The sequence below is a fragment of the Periplaneta americana genome, chromosome 4 (assembly GCF_040183065.1).
Source record: "Periplaneta americana isolate PAMFEO1 chromosome 4, P.americana_PAMFEO1_priV1, whole genome shotgun sequence".
NCBI classification, from domain to species: domain Eukaryota; kingdom Metazoa; phylum Arthropoda; class Insecta; order Blattodea; family Blattidae; genus Periplaneta; species Periplaneta americana.
In genome coordinates, this window is record NC_091120.1 from 99,838,561 (window position 1) to 99,852,480 (window position 13,920).

General features: G+C 36.1%; 1 protein-coding gene across 5 annotated transcripts in view; it reads left to right on the plus strand.

Annotated features, from left to right (window-relative positions):
* Positions 1 to 13,920, plus strand: part of ATP8B (ATPase phospholipid transporting 8B) — a 634,707-nt gene that overhangs the window by 166,391 nt on the left and 454,396 nt on the right. The window contains exons 1-2 of one of the 5 annotated variants that reach the window (XM_069823801.1): positions 12,752 to 12,999; positions 13,640 to 13,765. The exons of 2 other annotated variants lie outside the window; for them this stretch is intronic. The gene's annotated coding sequence lies outside the window, so the exon portion shown is untranslated. Of the gene's footprint in view, positions 1 to 12,751; positions 13,202 to 13,639; positions 13,766 to 13,920 lie in introns of those variants that run through there. 2 more of the 5 variants (XM_069823800.1, XM_069823799.1) reach the window with 2 other exon arrangements.

Consider the following 13,920-nt stretch of genomic DNA (forward strand, 5'->3'; position numbering starts at 1 on the left):
ATAGTCATTGAGTGGACGAGTGGGGGTTGGAAGGAGCACTGTAGCATGACAACAAAACAACTTAGATTGTACACTCCAACAAAATAGTATTATGTTGGTGATTTACCTTATTTGTAAAACAAATTACAACGAATATTGGAATATTTTATATACAATATATGCACTATATACAACATGGGGTGAAGAACATACATGGTACACAATGTATAGCATAAAATATGCACATTATAGCTGATCTCTATTGACAATAGAGTTTATTTTCATTTCTTTTTCTTAGTTGATGTTTACAGCGTTACAGTGAACCACAACAGTCTTCCAGGTGTGTCAAATATCTGTTTTCTTCTCTGTAAAACATTTTTTGTACAGCGAAAAACTCCGCTCAACATCACACGACGTGATTGGAGCAAAACGAAAATATGGCATATTATTGAATTTTACTATCGGTATTGAGGAGGATTCATTATCATAAAGCACATCGATCACAGTCTTAACCTCTTTATAGTATGTAGCGTAACAAAGTGCTCCGTTCAACCAAGCTCCCCAGCGGATTATTACTGGAACGCCGGTGGCAATTTCTTGAATTTTCGGAGTCTTGAAGGGCCTTCAGAAATACATTTTTTGCAGTTTGATATCTACACTGCAAAACGAACCTCTTTTCGTCTCAGCTACCCTATGACAGCCATGAATCAAACATGTTAAATGAATGATGTCGGGATACATAGTTTTAATAACTTTGCTGGCTTTCATCATATATGGAGCCGCGTCAGTTATCAAAAGAAGCACGTTGTCCATCTTAATGCCAGTAGGCCACAGCATAGACATGGAGGGCCGTATTCATAGACATTTTTAGCGCGGGCTTTCGGTGGATTATCAGCGTTTTTCGTATTCATAAACCAGTGTTAGCGATAGGATATGATTTGAATTCTGTACTAGTAACCAGTGGATAGCCGGGGCTAGCTTAGTACGCTCGTAGCGCGTGCTGCGAAATGTCTATGAATACCACCCTCCTGATTAAGAAGCTTTACAATAGCATCATGGTTGGAGTTTTCTAATATTTCAGAAGTTAAAAGAAATTTGTCCCCAGGTCTGTCAGGTAATAGGATGCCTACAATGACATTTGCTACACTTCTGCGAGCAGAGTCGGTAGTTTCAACTACAGATATCCGTGTTTTGTTGTCTGCCACGACTTTACTTATTTTGTGCAATGTACTTTCATAGCATATTTTTAAATAGCCATTCCTTAGAGTAGTGTCAGACAGAAGTTTTCTTAGAACTATATTTCTCCATGAAAGCTTTTAAGTGGGGATTATTTACTTTATATTAGCAGAGATCAGGAAAAAATTGTGATTGTTTATTTGAAACTGGTGCAGAAACTAATTGTAACTCCTCTTTTTATTGTTCTGAAAGAAGTTTAAGATTATACGCATGTATTTTGCTATTACAATGATCCCATATGAATCGACGTTTAACCCCTCGTATCCCACATAGTGTACATGTGATGATGTGCCCATTTAACTGAATGACGTTGAACTCTAACCAGCAAGCCTGCCCAACAAGCGCCGTTGTAGCTGTGGCGCTACGGCCCTGCCAGCAGCCAAACTAATGCTCTGGACGTAGTTAACCTGAACCAACGGTATTCTGCTCGTTCTGGTATGAAGTTTCTAAGTCGGGATAAGGTGATAATGCTGGTGAAATGAGTCCGGGGTCCAGCACCGAAAGTTACCCAGCATTTACTCAAATTGGGTTGAGGGAAAACTCCGGAAAAACCTCAACCAGGTAACTTGCCCCGACCGGGAATCGAACCCGGGTCACCTGGTTTCGCGGCCAGACACGCTAACCGTTACACCTGTGGACGATATGTTAATTCTTTTAAATTTTAGTTGGTTATTTAACGACGCTGTATCAACTACTAGGTTATTTAGCGTCGATGAGATTGGTGATAGTGAGTTGGTATTTGGCGAGATAAGGCCGAGGATTCGCCATAGATTACCTTGCATTCACATTACGGTTGGGGAAAACCTCGGAAAAAAACCCAACCAGATAATCAGCCCAAGCGGGGATCGAACTCGCACCCGAACGCAACTTCAGACCGCGTCTTAACCGACTGAGCCATTCCGGTGGCTACGATATGTTAATACCAAACACTATTACAAAAGTGTGTCATTGCGAACGGTTTAGTAGTAAAAGAAACTCATTTCAAGATACGTAATTCGTAAGTGAATTTTAATTATGATTTTGTACAGGTGAAATGTATTTCTTTAATTGTCGCATATTGAGCCTCATTTCAAAAATAACATTTTCTATAGGCATACTTGTATCATGAATAAGTGCAATTTTAGTATTGTAATCGATCCTGTATTTTCAGCTCTGCCTGGACATAGTCTAAGATTATTATTATTATTATTATTATCATTATTATTATCATATTGTCATAAGATAACTATATAAGAACAGTTTATTAATACAGTGCTCTCATTTTGCGATGAAACTTATAGCGAAACCCTGGCGTACACTTTCCTGCGTGTCGTGCTTGCTCCGGCTTATGCACACGGTACAACTGTCAGAAGCAACTAACTGCTGAGATGTTTTGTAGAACTGGCTTCCCACGCTACGGTCAGAAGAGCAGGAAGTCGGAAGGCGGCGGAATGATGCGAAATTTCCTCGTAAAATGAGGGAACTGTAATGGCATATTATATTGTGGTTATAATCTATTGCTGTGAAAAAAAAATCTCAACTTGAATTTCAATCATCGTTATATAAATTAAGTTGCTTAGTTTTATTTTAAATCGTATTTCAAATTTAATCGAATTAGCAATTATTGTTATATGCAAATTGCAAGTTTTGAGCATATAAGTAAAACAATCATACTCATGTTTAAAGTCGTTTAGAAATTATCTTTAACTTTCAACATTTCAATTAATTTGAGTAAATCGTAATAAAGTCAATGAGATTCATGTGTTTAGATGTTGTTTAGATATTATCTTTGAGAAAATGTCAACATTTTAGTCAATAATAGTTGTTTAATAATTGTTTACAAGTTATCTTTAAGAAACTTTTGGTATTTAAATAATTCTGATAAAATAATCAGACTCATACTTAATAATTAGGTATTTTTAAATTATTTCCAAGAAAATGTTAACATTTTAGTTAATTTTAATAAGCAATCAGACTTATGTTCCATAGTTATTTAGAAATCATTTTCAAGAAAATTTTAACATTTTAATTAGCTGTAGTGAAGTCAATCAGATTTATGATTAATAGTTAATTAGAAATTACTTTCAAGAAGATTAACATTTTAATGAAGTTTAGCGAAGTCAATCAAACTCATGTATAATAGTTATTTATAAATTATTTTTAAGTGAATGTTGATATACTAATTAATTTTGATGAAGTCAATAGGACTCGTGTACAGTATTTCTTTAGAAATTATTTTGAAGAAATTGTTAACATATTCATTAATTTTAATGAATCGATCAGTCTCATGTTTTTTAGTTCTTATTTATAGACTGCAGTATATTATTTTTAAGGAACGTTTAATATTGTAAGTAATTAGGAATACATGTACCTATTCTCTTATATGAAGACTTTAACAAATGATGAGTCCACCGCTGTGGAGTTACGGTTAGCATGCCTGACCGTGAAACGAGCGGGCCCAGGTTCAGATCCTGATTGGGACAAGTTACCTGGTTGAGGTTTCTTCCGGGGTTTTCCCTCAGTCCATTAAGAGCAAATGCTGGGTAACTTTTGGCGTTGGACCCGACTCATTTCGTTTGCATTATCACTTTCATCTCACTCAGACGCTAGATATCCATAGCAGTTGATAAAGCGTCGTAAAATAAATTAAAAAGAGCAAATGACGACGATGGTCAATTTTTTCTACGATAGTACGTGAAGTGAGCGTTTTCAACAACAGTGCGTGAGGTGAGCATAATGTGCGCGAAGTAATAATTTGAGACTATCGAAGAAAAAACTTTCTATGATACACATTCGAGAAGTTGTATTTTGACAGTCGTGTAATTGAGAAACGAAGCTTTACCCACTTCACGAATTTGTATCAAATTACTATTTTCTACGATAGTGCATAAAGTTGCATTTTACTCACTGTTATCAGTGCCTAAAGTGAGTCTTTAAAATACTAGTGCCTGAAAATGTAAGTAATAACTTTATACACTGCTATTCATTTTACATACTGCCAAAGAAAATGCAATAGTCAATGTAATATTCCATTCAGTACGAAATTAATACATTACCTTGATCTTTCATGACGTAAATATTACACGAAACACAAACAAGTAACTAATTTAAGGTTAATATTTACATTTTAGTCTGTATTATTCTAAGGTTACAAATGTAGTAGTCATTGCTTGCATTGTATCATTCCAATCCATGGTTACTTACTTCTTTATGGTTCTGACTTCAGAAATGTAATTCAAGAACGTGTCCAGAATGCTATGTTAAAACCAGTAACTTAATAACAAAAATTTCTGGAAAGAACTAGGCACATTTACAATGAATGAAAAAGTTAAAAAAAATAACGCGAGAACGTAAACGTTACAGTAACTGCAAGCAGTTGAGTCGTCATTCAAATTGGAAATTTGACGTTACCACAAGGCCATTAAATACAGGGCCATTATTAGCATACGTCCCAGAAAAGAGCGGTCGGCCACGCCCTGCGTGATTTCCGCCGCGCGCTAATCCTTTGTCCCGCGCAATCGAGCTCGAGTAGCCATATGGCATTCAGTGTGCTTAGAAGTCGTGTAATGAAACTCTCGATTCTTCAAGCGTACAACGTTAATGTTAAAGTTTAGTGATTATTGTGTATTTAGGTAATGCCTTTGGCAACCAACTAGTAGGTGGCAGTAGAAGGTCTGTCGACAAAGTCCTTTCTGTGGACTTGCACTCCATGATAAAAAATTAACTATATAACCTCGGAGGTTGCGAACGTCGTTAAATAAATATAATTGTTAACAAACGAAACTAAGAAACAGAGAAACAAAGAGAAACAAACAAGCAAAGAAACAAAAAACAAATAAATCAAAATATAGAACTTGAATAAATAAATAAATAAATAATTAGACAGACAGACAGATATGTGACTAAAATAAATAATTACGGAAGACTGAAATCTCGTAGAGCTGGAACTTGAACCAGCCACAAAATAGTGAACTTATTAGAGCCTAACTCTCTAAAAACGCGACCTTGCCGCAACAACTTAACTATCCGACACTAGCGATATCAATAGAAGGGAGGCCCACCCCTAAATCCGCCTGCAAAGCGTTGAATACTTCCCGCATACTATGAATGTCACTTGAATTGCCTAAACAAAAACGAAAGGCTTTGGTAGGATACATTGTATGATGCACTCTACAATAGCAACAGCAACAGGATCTGAGCATTAGTTTGAATTGTTGAGCTGATGGAATGAGTATAGGAAACTTTGTAGGCCTTCAAGGGAAATTTATTAACAAATCTACTGAGGTCTAATTTGTGAAAGAGGATAAGCAAAGGAGGAAGAGAGGGAGAAAGAAAGGATAAAGACGACTAAATTCGTGATTAGATGTAAGTTATGAAATAGTGTTTTGTTGTCTGAAAATTTACCGTCTTTCGAACATTTATTTTACCCCGGAAATTGTATCTATAGGTCTACTTCATTGTTTGTTATACTTTTTTTTTCATTTTTTGCCTGTAGGAAGTACCATAACGGGAACATTCATTTCAGATAAATTTGTACCAGAATATATTTTGAACTTTTGAAAAGATTTTAAACCTACATTGCACAACCACAAACGTCTTCAGAAGTACGTTAATTTTCAAGATCACTACTGGAAGCAAAAAACTCAGTGCACACTTACAAAGTCTGTATGTGAAAAAGAAATGTACACTTACTTGCCGGGAATTTAATTTTGGCTTGAATTTTCTCTTAATTTTTTCTTTGATTTATAGAAGCAAAATGCACCTTAAATAAATAATCATAGGAATTATTTGTTTCTTACAGCCGGAATTTTGAAAGTCGCATAGCTATAACTTTAATTCTGTGTTCTCATGTCGTTTACACTTTGGAGTTACTATTTTCTTCGTTATTATTATTATTATTATTATTATTATTATTATTATTATTATTATTATTAAATTAGTGCTCATGTACTCTATGCGTCTACCATAAGACTGAAACGAAACTGCTTTTCGAAAGTTAAGCTTTATAACGAACCAATGAACTCCGACTAGCAGAAGAAACTGCTGTAGTAAACAACTTTATTGTCAGGTTATTTTCATTAGACTTTCGCAGTGCGACTCCCACATGACCACGTTGTCATATCTTCACTTAACATCTGTAAGAAGTTTTGAAACAATACAAAATGTTAGGGATAATTGGGACACAACCATTCAGACTTCATTCTGAAGGAACGGAGATATGTGCTGTCGTTGCTGATCCCGTATAAACACTCTCAAGTACAGCGAGAAAATAAAGCGCCATAAAATTGGGGATTTTAAGCTTTCGTATTAGTCGTGAAGGACATTTCACAATATTTAAGATTCCTTATTGTTTACATCTTCAAATAATGTATGTACGATGCTTCGCCTATTTTCAGGGACAGGTATTTATGGAGATTAATTTTATCATTTGTGTTTTGTAATTTTGGTGTCGGCGGAGATTGTTGGAGATTGATTTGTACTCTTGGCGGAGATTAATTTAAATTTTGGAAAATACAATTATTTTGGAATTGGAGTATTAACTCAGTATGAATATTACTTTCCAAATAATTAACATTAAAGGTCCGTTGGATTCTGGTAAAGGTGCGGTATGGCCAGTTGACAGTATTTGTTGGATTGAGACGGTATTTAACAGACATTCATTAAAAAAAAAAAAAAAAAAAAAACTTGCAGCCTTCAAATTGACGCTTTCAAATTATTAGTGAAGTGTTGAATTCTCCGTCTTTTGAGTTCAATAATGTAATCAGAACACCTGGAATACAATGTAACGTAGCCTACTTGGATATATAACAAATTCAAGTGAAAAAAAAAAATACGAAAAAAATCAGAATATGAAATTCTCTATAAAGCGACGCAATATGTTCATATTTCGGTATTCGAACTCTATTTCGCGATTTGTCGCGATTGTTTTATCCGCATATTATTAATCAGAACCACTTAAATCGTAAAGATTAGTAAAAATCTATTGCATATCTATTATGTCGTGATTTTCGCGATCTCTATAAATACCCGGCCCTGCCTATGTTACATCCATTACTCAGTCGCTTCATGACGGGATATCTCCTGATTTTGATCTCTTGTCTCAAGATAACCTTGAAAATAATTTTGCACTACTTTGGCTATTCTTTTGAACGTGGACTATTATCTTTTTACAAATTCTTACTTTTTTGTCATTTTAATGATTTCATCCCCTTTACACTTACGTGTAAACCCTAAGAGGTTAGTGTGGACAAAATTGTCTTAGTTAAACTACAGTACTTCGTTCATAATGTTTGTTGTTTAAGGTCCAATTTAAAGGATGAGCACTTTTGAAAGTCGGTGAGAAGATGCAATGGAATTGAACAATGAATAGTTAGAATTTCCTGGTGATTGAAGTAGCCTAAGGCGAGTACATGTGCCCCGAAAAACATCTTGTCTACCGCACATATTAAAATATCTACAGTGTATCGAATCCTAGCTCATTTTGCGAAAAACTACGTCAGGATCTTGGTTAATAGGATGAGAGACCTCGTACAACAGACGTGATCATTATAATTTGTTTACGTAATTCAATAATGACGAAAAATTTCATTTGCGGTATTTTTTTTGTAGAAATTTGTCTGAACTATGCCATAAATGCGAAGATATTACTATTTTGTTGTTCCAGGTTATGATGCTGAATTTTACGACTTTGCCTATGCATGTGCCACATCGGGAAATAGTTTATAAATAATCGATTAATTAGTAACACAAGAAGATGGATTGATTTTGAAATTAGCAACCCTTCAGTTACTAATAATTTCGCAAATTAAAGGAAGGTATGTTGCTTAAGGTTATGCGCCGATACAGGGTGGGTCAGGAGAATAGGTACATGATATGAGGAGTGTTAATATTTATGATTCTGAACAAAAAAGTTTCTATGAACATATGTCCTGTTCTTAACAGAATCTGACATAAGCTACTTGAAAATCACGTGCGTCAGTCTCATGTCCTTCGGCACTCACACGCGGACGCAACCAAAAGCGACATTAGGTTGTAGTAGGATCAATGAAACATATCCTGGACGTTGGATCGGTTGCGGTGGAGTCATTTCTTGACCACCGAGGTCACTCAACATTACTACATCGGATTACTGTGCGTGGAATTGGCTTAAGAGCGAAGTCTACAAGCGTAAAGTGGAAATAAGGGAGAAATTTCTCGCTCGCATTTTGCATGCTTGTGATCAAGTAAATGAATGTCCGAATCACCTCAGATCAGCAACATAGCAGCTGTCTACAAGAACGCAAATTACATTGAAGTTGACGGTGGACTTTTTGAACATGTTCTGTAAAGAAAAGTACACAATTAAACAGAACATAAGGAACAGTGTTTTAATTTACCATCACCTGCACTTTTCATGTTCCTCATTGTTTCCATTAGTTTTCTACGAAACCGTTAAGAACAGGATGTATGTTCATATAAACGTTTTTGTTCAGAATCTCCAATATTTTTACCCCTCAAACCATGTACCTTTCCTCCTGACTCACCATGTATATGTAGCTGTGTGTATGTGCTTGAGGTTAAAATGCTCATAACCTCTTTTGACTATCACTCGAAGTTTAATTTAGTAAAAGGAAATTGCCACGTTAGTGTATGGAAATTGAAGTATCTCGGAGAGTGAAAGCGACTACAATATAGGACACCAAGGTGTTAGTGCTAAATAGGTGCTCAAGAGTTGAGAATAGAAGTTGTTTGAGAATAAACACACGAGTATTAATGAAAAGTAAATATTTGCAGGGTCTGCGAGGCGATATTGAATTTGTAATCAGAGTTGCGACGCATCTTTCGACGAAGAATGTCACTAGTCCCATCAGACTTGTTTGGCAGTGAGCAGAAGTTACGTCCTGAAAACTAATCTTACTGTAATGCATGTAACAATCTTGTATTATTATAGAATTCAGTTTGTGTTGTAACTGAATAATCAAAAATAGGATCGAGGTAAATTTTTCTCAAGTTTCTGACAGGCTCCGTATTAATATTTTCTTTGAATTTGATTTATGGTAATTTCACTCTCAAGTAATTTGAAACTTCCTGTACGAAAAATCATATGATAATCAGACGTTATGTGAACTACATACCTCAGTAGTTAGAGAAGTGACCTCATTCCCAGTACGCTGATTTTTGTAACTAGATATAAGTTGAAGGGTTCAGAGCCATAGTGGGCCAAGCGCCATTTATTAAAAACGGAGAAAGCAAGGGTTAAAGTTAAGTGAATACCATAGTTTAATGAAAATTGACATATCATTAATTTTAATGTGTGTACTTTATATTACTTGTTGTATGTTTCCATTGAATTATGGTAATAACTTCATTTTAACTGTTGTTTTCTACGGTTTTAGTAAATGGCGCTTGGCAATGGCGCTTGGCCCACTATGGTTCTGAACCCTTCAGTTCTGGCTCATATAATATTTAAATATGAGATAATTATCCGAGCACTATATTTAAGATGTTAGCATTGACAGCTACATTTACACGTTACATATCTTCACATTAGTTAAATTTTTATTCAGATAATACTTCAGTATAGAATACGTAAGTACTAAACGTTTTGTTCGCAAGTGTCGCTAAAAAGTGTAAGTACAATGTAAGCCAATGAAACTGGCGGTTTTCAGATTCATGTCTTTTCGGTTGTTGTCGGGTATTTTAATTGTTACATGCAACAATCGATTCTTCTTTCGATAGCATTTGTTTGTAATGGATCGTTGGACGGTGAACAACGTGCTTTTGCTATTAAGACGCATTACAAAAATGATAGTTTAATTACTGCACAACGGATATTTCGACGTCATTCTATCCATCGCAATGATCCGATACCATTACCCCATGTAATAGAAATCTGGATTCAGAACTTTGAAGTAACTGGTTCTGCGCCAAAGAGGAATTCTCCAGGTAAGCAAAGATCTGTACGTACCCCGGAAAACATCAACGCCGTAAGAGTTGCTATGATCCGTAGTCTTTGGCTTGTCAAACACCAGTAGGCTATACGGAGAATTCTTCATAAGGACTTACACATGCATCCATACAAAATTCAAGTAGTGCGGACATTAAAAGATACTGATAAAGTAAACCGCATGACTTTTTGCCAACAATTCTTGGGTCTAAATGATAACGAAGTCATTGTCCACTATATGCTGATGAGTGATGAAGCTCATTTTCATCTCTCTGGATACGTCAATAAACAAAAGATACTGGTCACCAACTAACCCTTATGAAATGCATGAGGAACCATTACACAGTGTCAAAGTCACAGTTTCATGTGCAATAGCGTCATTTGGAATCATCGGTCCTTATTTCTTTGAAGACGATAATGAGACATCTATTACTTTAACATCACAGTGATATGTCCGAATGATTAAAGAATTTTTGTCTCCACAAATTGCCAATAATCCTCTCATCAATAGTGACACGTGGTTTCAACAGGATGGTGCGACCAATCACACGGCTAGACTTAGACTTGAAGGACGTGTGCAACAAAATGGGTCCCACCTGCGGGTTCAGAAAATAAGAATTTCATGAGGTACAGGTAAATTCTATTGTATAGGCTATACTTTAAGTGTAAAGTGAAAGTTTCGTTTCAAAGTAATCAGTGCAATAATTATTAAAGTTTTAAAATCGCCCGTTTCATTGGCTTACCTTGCATAAGATTTTCGAAGAAGAATGGCGAAGATGACGGGAGCAAAATGTTTATATATTTTATTTTTGGACACGATATATATTTTGCATTGTAGCAGGGTAGGATCACTTATTCTATATAGAGAAACTGTAGTGAAAAATTAGGTTTCGAGTTTTCCATGGAAATATATGTTTTTTCATACCCAAAACGTGGGCAAGCCCTCAAGTACAGTGGTTTAGCCTAAGCTATTGGACGGATAGGTTGTGGCATATGGCACAGAGTTAGGTTACTACAGTATACATTGATAAGACTTTTGAGAAAATGGTTAATCAGAAAGGGAGCCTGGGGACGACATTAGTATAGATTTGAAGGATGTTAGTTTTCAATTTGCTAATCCTATTGACTTCTTATTGTCCCGTAAACGAGCTCTGAATCGAGTCCTCATAAGAGACTGAATTTTATCATGAAATTTCGGCCAATGTACGAGACCGTGCCCATCCAGTATCGCGATTAACTTGGTTTCGCCATAGTGTATAGCAAACTCCTGTTTCAGAAGCAAGCTGTAACGGCTAGGGGATCATAGTGCTAACCATACCTTACTCTTATCCTTGTTGGATGATGATTCACTACTGTTCAGGCACGTAGACGTGAGGCCAGCAGTCGACTGATCGGTCTCAGCTCTCTATGGGCTGTCGCGTCAAGATTTTATTTTAGCGACTTATTATCTGAATCAGTGGAATCTGTTTTATTGTACACTATACCGTAATTAGAAATTGGAGAAATTTCCGCTTTCGATATATTGCTCAGTTAGCAATGAACATTCTTATTGCGTAATGACATGACTAATCCAGTTTTTTTATTTCGTATAAACTTGACTTATTTAGCCTGTTTTCCTCACAGTCAAGAGATAGATAGTTCCTGGTATGTACGTATATATAAAATCTTCCTGTAAAGACTGTTTAAAAATACTTTGTCTCTCCTAATCAACAACCAGGTGAACTTCTATTGATAACGTATCGATCTGAAATGTATATCTTGGACAAATACATTTTCATCTCGCCTATTATGAAAATTTATTGAATGACTTGTTCGATATTAGTATCTTCATTATCTATCAACGGAGCAGCTGGTTCATGTCGTTTATGTGGATCATGTAACTGCTATGCTAGCAAGCAACTGAAGTGCGATTTATCAAGTTTGTTTCTGAACGTACAATATCTTCAAAAACAAATCTGCAGTGATGTACCGGTACTTTAACAGAATTAGTATTCTGGTACAGTAAAAATCTGCTTGGAGATATCCTGATAGCGGACAATGAATTTTGGAATAACATGTCTCTTTGTGTTGAGCAAATATTTTGAAAAGTTAGACTTGACTCATTCGGCAGTTCGTACATAAAATATCTTGTGACCTTGAAAGGCTCTGGAAAGGCGAACTCTGAAGCGAAACGGACAGGAAGGAATCATCTTGATGTTTTTGTTAAAGATGAAAATGACAGTGCTTCTGATAATTTAATTGTTTCATGCTTAATAATAGCCTGATGACCGACAGGCCATTCAAAGGATGTCTGTGAAGATGAAGTTGAAAGTTTAATGTTTACAATATTTGATTACGAAATAATTCTGAGGACCCAAGTGAATAAGTAAAAATTCGTCATATATTATATTAATTGATATGCTTCTATGAATTGTTTATCATGTGCCACTCTGTTACAGGTGGTCGAATTGCAACACTGACTAGCATTAAGGAGTCGCGAATTGGCTACAACGCGTGTAGGGATTGTGTAGCAGTACAACGCAGCATGTTTTTGATTAGGCTATTACATAGTTGAAGCATGCGGTCGTGATGGACTGTGCTCTGCGCGACGACGTAATGTGTGGCATAGATACCTGTATTGCTCGCTCACTCTCAGTCACGCTGGAGGCCGTGCTGGAACCAGTCGGCCTGCTTTGTGAGTTACCTCGGTGCACCTGTACTCGATCAACTCACTATCACTTCCAGCAGTATAGCGGAAGCGTTCATGCAGGCTAGTCGGTTACTCTGTCAGTGAGTCCCATAGTGTGTGATTGCGTGTGTGCGTGCGTTGTTACTGTCGTGAAGCATGGTTTTATCGAGCGCAATCTTGCCAAGTGAACGAGTTGTGCGTGTGTCGTATGGTTGGTAGCTTCATCATATCTAAAGCCATATAGTAATGTAATGATTTTCTATGACTTGCTGTTTTTACATGCTGAAGCTTCGACCAAAAAAGTGTTACTAGTTTAGTGAAGTATTGTCACATTGTTGCGAGTCTCAATAGAAGTGCCTTTAATCGCTGAAGTCACAGTCGTAGTTTGTCCTCCTCTTGCCATTTTGTGTGAGGTAATGCATTGTATTACGTATGTTTCAAAGTTACTTCTGGGGATTCACACTCAGCTAAATTACACGAGAGTATGAGTTTCTAACCGAATTTCATGCCTCTCTAACCGCCGATCTTGTTCCGTATTCCTCAAATGAAGTTCCTTTCTACATTTGAAACGAAATCTCAGTAAATAATAATGGTGAACTCTTAAAGGAAATTTTACACTCTGTAACAGAAACTTCCTTTGGTAGTGAACCAAGTATCGGAAATAGGCTTCTTGGTTTTATATTTTTACAATATACTGTAGATTATTTTGCAATATAGATCGATTCACGTTGTTGCCTTAATCTTCTTGGGAGGTTACGGGTATTTACTTAGTATTAGACAAGAACTGGAAGTGCCATAATTGTTCTATTGAGCCCTCGTGTGTAACATTTCGTTCTTTTCTAACTCACCAGAAAATATAAGCTGAGGGAAAGAAATTCATGGAAGTTAAGAGACCTTGAAAAACGTAGTGCTCTACTCCAAGTTTGTTCAATAATCCTATTTTATTAACCGTCCCATCTGCGTCGTTTTCCCATGGGGTAAGTTGGTCTACATAGGGAGGGACATGTGATCTCAGCGCGTGGCTACTGAGTCGCGTAACTGATAATTTTATTATATATACTCACGTAATTTTCAGTGTTTCGAAATAATAGTTAACACTTTTTGGTGAATTAAATTATGTATTCTTTCAAAG